Source organism: Phascolarctos cinereus, unplaced genomic scaffold (assembly GCF_003287225.1).
Source record: "Phascolarctos cinereus isolate Bilbo 61053 unplaced genomic scaffold, phaCin_HiC Scaffold_4;HRSCAF=312, whole genome shotgun sequence".
Taxonomy (NCBI): Eukaryota; Metazoa; Chordata; class Mammalia; order Diprotodontia; family Phascolarctidae; genus Phascolarctos; species Phascolarctos cinereus.
In genome coordinates this window covers 121,611,069-121,617,174 of record NW_027555847.1, presented here as the reverse complement: position 1 = coordinate 121,617,174, position 6,106 = coordinate 121,611,069, and the positions used below count along the sequence as shown (strand labels likewise).

Here is a 6,106-nt window from a genome sequence, read left to right as displayed (position 1 = left end):
AGCCCTGAGCGTAGGCAGAGTAGATGGGTGGCAGTATAATGTTAGCATTATAGAAAAGCTTTTGTATCTCATTCTCCTTATCCTTACTTATATAGGGATAGAGGATAGAGATGGGACTTGTGATTCTTTGATATGGGGAGCTGCTGAATAAGGAACCTCCCTCTACTGATACAGGTTGATATCTTCTAGAGAACTTACAGTCTTATCCCTTTCCCCCAAGATGGCGCCAAAGGTGAAGAAGGAAACGGTTGTCCCCCCCAAGACAGAAGCTAAGTCCAAGGTCTTAAAGGCCAAGAAGGCCACGCTGAAGGGTGTTCACAGGCACAAAAAGAAGATCTGAACATCTCCCACATTCCGATGACCCAAGACACTAAGACTATGATGGCAGCCCAAATATCCAGGAAAAGTGCCCCTTGGAGGAACAAGCTTGACCACTATGCCATCATTAAGTTTCCCTGGACCACTGAGTCCACTATGAAGAAGATTGAGGACAACATGCTGGTCTTTATTGTGCATGTCAAGGCCAAAAAGCATCAGATCAAGCAGGCCATCAAGAAGCTCTATGACATTGAAGTGGCTAAGGTCAACACACTGATCTGGCCTGATGGAGAGAAGAAGGCCTATGTCCGACTTGCTCCAGACTATGATGCTTTAGATGTTGCCAACAAAATTGGAATCATCTAAACTGTGTCCAGCTGTCCCACTCTACCTACAATAAAAAGTTTTCCAGCATAAAAAAAAAAGAGCTTATAGTCTTATCAAGTTATCTACAGTACAACACCAAGAGGTCGAGCAACTTGCTCCAGATCACACGGTTGATGTGTCAGAAGCAGGGCTTGAACCCAGTGCTTTTTTGCTCTGAGGCCAACTCTCAAATGCTATGCCCCACTGTCTCTTTGGGTCTTAACGTAGTGCTTTAATTCCAGACATCGCAGCGACTCCTTTGGCAGGCCCATGCAAAAACTGTGGACTAATGGGGTCCCCAAATTGTCACTGGGGCTATGTAAAAATATAGATAAGTTGAGGGGGAGAGAAAGAAGACTTCCAGTTGGGATACAGATATCTCCAAATGGGGAGCATTTTAGTCCTTGGCAAAATCATGCAGTAGGTAAATTTGACTTTGGATAAATCTTACCTCCCCTTTCTTTGCCCACTTCATCTGTCTGTGCTCTGGTTGCTTGGCATCCTCAACTGTGATGCTCCATTCAGAGCTTTGCTCCACATGGCCTCAAATATCCTAAGGTATAAGCCATTGGGTCCCTTTGCAATATTATCCTGTCTCCAGATGGCCTCAATAAAAATGCACACCTTCCCTAGGGAAGGGCAACCCATTAGTAGGAGCTTATTTATCCTGTTTTCCTACATGGCATGGAAGAAAAAGCTCTGGATTTTGAGTTACAGGGTCTGGGTTGAATCATATCTCTTCTATTTCCTACCTCTGTAGCATTGGGCAAGTCACTTTCTCCTCTCTGATCCTCAGTTTCTTCATCTGTAAAGTGAGAGGTTAGAGTAGGTGATCTGTAAGGTTCCTTTTAGCTTGAAATCCTATGATCTCTAGAAGAATCAGGGTTTTCTGCAGGAGTATGCTGGTAAATGTTTATCAATCAGCTCTCTGGGAGGAAAAATATATGCTGGACACATTTATAAGTTTAATCTGCATTATTAACATTTTAATCCATTGCTTTCTTAAAACTAGAGAATCAACAAAACAATAGACCAAACTGTGATTTGTAGTATTTGCCAATTTCTGAGGTATAAATGCTAGCACTGAAATTTTACCAATCAGCTTTCGTGAGTCAATCCTAGCTGGCTCCAGTACACTCCTGGCCCTATTAGGTTAGGACTCAGGACAGATATATTTTGACAAGTACAAGTACAGAAAGGTACTGGGTGTCCAAGGGAAAGGTCACACAAAAAGGCAGAAGACACTAAACCAAGTGTGGCAAGACACTGATGGCTAACCTCATTCGTCAGGTAATGTCGTCCAGGCCTGTGAGGTTATGGGATCAGGGGCAGAACTATTCGTGTCTTCAGAAGGATATGCTGCTGGTGATGAAGAGGGAAGAGTTAAACACTTTCTTATTTAAATTTCAACAAACCTTTCCCCCCCAAGGCAATTGGGGTTAAGTGAATTGCCCAACTTCATACAGCTAGTAAGTGCCTGAAGCCAGATTTGAACTCATGTCTTCCTGAGTCCAGGCCTAGTGCTCTAGCTACTGAGCTGCCTAGCTGCCTCTAACATAAAGTTTAGATAATAGCAATTCACATTTCTCCATAGTGTTTTATGATTTACAAAGTCTTTCCCATAGATCTCATGAGGTAAGTAGTGCAAGGACTATTCTACTTATTTAATAGACAAGGGAATTGGGCCTCTGAGACACAGTCTGCCCCACTCAGTAGTATCTGGTCTCCTGAATCCAAGTCCATTGCTTTTTCCTTTGTATATTTAGTCCCTGTTCTCATGGAGCTTACAAACTGGCAAAGGGAGAATATTCTTGCACAGATGTAAAACTTAATATCACAGGATAAACACATTTGAAAAGTATATTTGATACCTACTCAATATCTGTAGGACTACAATCAACATACTCCAATTTGAAAGTTCTCTCCTCAGATGCAGATCGCCACCCACCTATGCCTGCCTATCCTGAGCTACTCTCATCCATGCTCTCCCAAAAGTTTGATAAAGGGGGTGGGGCTCCCCCTACATGTCCGAGGCCTTCCTTTCTTTCCTCTGACCGAGAGATGGTGCTAGTGGAGAATCTGGGATCTCTGCATTTCATACTAGTTTCTCAGTGGTTGTATGTTGCAATCTGTTGATAGTCAACATACCTCTCCATCACCCTCTCAGTGCTGCTGTTTTTTAGGTGTTTGTAGGTTGTGCTGTTCTACGCTCTGATGCTATGCAGAGGCACGGAATACATCCCAATCAGTAGATTAATTAAGGCAAGTCTCAAAACCCAAGCCATATATCTTAAATTGTGTTACTACAGCCAGCCCTTTGAGACAGGGCTTTTTTTGTTGTTGTTGCTCTTTCCTCTTTTTCTTCTTACCTGATAGGAGTCATGAGTTACAGTAAGGACTGTCCTAAATATATCACAGCAAACATCAAAAAAATCAGTAAAAGTCCAAGCCAAACACCTGGACATAAAGCAAAAAAGGCATTGCCTGGACCAACAAACAAGGACATCTCATTAAATCTGACTTGTCAAAAAAAGTCAGAAGAAACATCAATCTGAACTTCCTTTATTTTCTGTTTTTAATGAAGGCCAGCGGCACTCATTTTTTTCCCTTCTTTTTCTTTTCAGTACCCATAAATGCCTTCTGTTTGTGCCTATTACAATTACTTTTTAAAATTTCTTTTTTTTATAATATATATTTATTTATTTTTAGTTTTTGACATTTATTTCCACAAGATTTTGAGTTCCAAATTTTCTCCCCATCTTGTCCCTCCCCTCACCCCAAGATGGCATGCATTCTGAATACCCCTTCCCCTAGTCTTCCCTCTCTTCTATCTCTCCCCCCTTTATCTTATCTCCTTCCCCTTGTATTTTCCTGTAGGGCAGGATAGACTTCTGTACCCCATTTCCTGTATTTCTTATTTCCCAGTTGCATGTGAAAATGTTTTTTTTAAGCATGTGTTTTTAAAACTTTGGGTTCCAAATTTTCTTCCTTCCTCCCTCCTCACCCACCCTCATTGAAAAGGCAAGCAACTCAATGTAGGTTATACATGTGCAGTTATGTAAAACACTTCCATAGTAGACATGTTGTGAAAAACTAACTCTATTTCCCTTAATCCTATCCTGCCCCCCCATTTATTCTATTGTTTCTTTTGACCATTTTCCCTCCTCAGAAGTATTTGCTTCTGATTACCCCCTTTCCCAATCTGCCCTCCTCTCTATCATCCCCCTGCTCTCTTGTCCCCTTCTCTCCCTATTTTTCTGGAGGGTAAGACAGATTTCCATACCCAATTGAATGTGTATGTTACTCCCTCCTTAAGCCAAATCCTATGAGAATGAGATTCACTCACTCCCTCTCACCTTTCTCCATTTCCCCTCCATTTTAAGAGCCTTTTCTTTTCTGTTTTTTTTTTGTGGGATAATTTACCCCAGTCTACCTCTCCCTTTCTTCTTCTTTGAGTATAATCCTCTCTCATCCCTTAATTTTATTCTCCAGATATGACCCCTTAAGCTTCAACTAACCTTGTGCCCTCTATCTATCTATCTATCTATCTATCTATCTATCTATCTATCTATCTATCTATCTATCTATCTATCTATCTATCTATCTATCTATCTTTCCACAGTATTTGAATTGTTTCTTTCTGGCTGCTTGTAATAGTTTCTCCTTGACCTGGGAACTCTGGAATTTGGCTACAATATTTCTAGGAGTTTTCCTTTGGGGATCTCTTTCAGGAGGAGATCGGTTGATTCTTTCAATTTCTATTTTGCCTTCTGGTTCTAAAACATCAGGGCAGTTTTCCTTGATAATTTCTTGAAAGATGATGTCTGGGCTCTTTTTTTGATCATGGCTTTCAGATAGTCCAATAATTTTTAAATTGTCTCTCCTGGATCTATTTTCCAGGTCAGTTGTTTTTCCAATGAGATATTTCACATTCTCTTCTATTTTTTCATTCTTTTGGATTTGTTTTACAGTGTCTTGACTTCTCATGAAGTTACTATCTTCCAATTGCTCCATTCCAGTTTTTAAGGAAGTATTTTCTTCAGTGAGCTTTTGGACTTCCTTTTCCATTTGGCCAATTTTTCTTTTTAGGGCATTCTTCTCTTCATTGGCTTTTTGGACCTCTTTTGCCATTTGGGTTAGGCTGTTTTTTAAGGTGTTATTTTCTTGAGTATTTTTTGGGTCTCCTTTAGCAAGCTGTTGACTTGTTTTTCATGATTTTCTTGCATCACTCTCATTTCTCTTCCCAGTTTTTCCTCTACTTCCCTTACTTGCTTCTCAAAATCCCTTTTGAGCTCTTCCAAGGACTGGGACTGATTCATATTTTTCTTGGAGGCTTTGGATGTACGAGCTTTGACTTTGCTGTTTTCTTCTGGTTGTATGTTTTGATCTTCTTTGTCACCAAAGTAAGATTCTATGGTCTGACTCTTTTTGTGCTGCTTGCTCATGATCCTGGCCAATTATTTGAGTAAGGTACTACTTTGAGGCAGCTTAGCTAAAAATTTCCTGGATTTATAGTCAGAAAACCCTAGGTAAGTTACTTAGCTGCTTACTGTCCCTAAGAAGTTCTGCAAAGCTATAAATGACAGAGAAATTAGAACATTGGTAGAGGAAGTTTCTGTAACTGGAGTTCTCCCATAATGATGAAAACATGTTTGGGACCTTTTCTCTCCACTCCCAAATTACTACCTAATGATAAACAGCCCACCAGGATGGCACTTTGGATTCAGAGAGGCCAAAAAGCCTAACATTTCTAGTGTTAAAACAGAAAAAGAAACCTGCCAAACACCTAAATCATTGCTGCAATTTCTTCTCTTCCAGTTTTGAAGTGAATAGAATTAGAAGATGTGATCCCTAAAGTTCTTTCAGTTCTAAATCATTCAATAAGAACTAATGTTTACATAGCTTGTCACACTTCACAAAACCTTTTACATACACTACTTTATTTGATCCTCAGCAAACCTGTGAGGAAGCTGGGGCAGGTGTGAGTGTCCTCATTTTACAGATGGTGAAGATGAGGCTCAAAGAGGTTGTTTAACTTGACCCTGGCTACACAGGAAATAAGCGTTAGAGGCAGGATGTGAATTTAGTTCTTTTCCAAGTGAGTTAAAGCAGCTAAATCATATGGACTTTCTATGAAGTCTATGGTTCCAAATTAGCATAGTTTGACTTTGGCCCTTTCCCCTCCTCTTTTATCTGACTGTAAGCTCCTTGAGAACAGGGACCATTTTTTCTTTTTGGCCTTTGTATCCCCAGCACTTTGCACAGTGCCTGGCACACAGTAGGTGCTTAATAATTGCTTGTTGACTGCCTTACTCTGCTTGGTGTTCTGTTGCCCCACTGCAGTAAATAAACCAGACACAGGTTTGCCAATTATCATCCTCTACTCCAAGATTATTTCTCCTTTTTTCTCCTTAAACTTCAC

The 6,106-nt window shown here is 40.4% G+C and overlaps 1 pseudogene; it reads left to right on the top strand.

Moving 5' to 3' along the window:
• The first annotated feature begins 220 nt into the window (after positions 1–220).
• Positions 221–726, top strand: LOC144456639 (large ribosomal subunit protein uL23 pseudogene; annotated as a pseudogene).
• Positions 727–6,106: the final 5,380 nt, after the last annotated feature.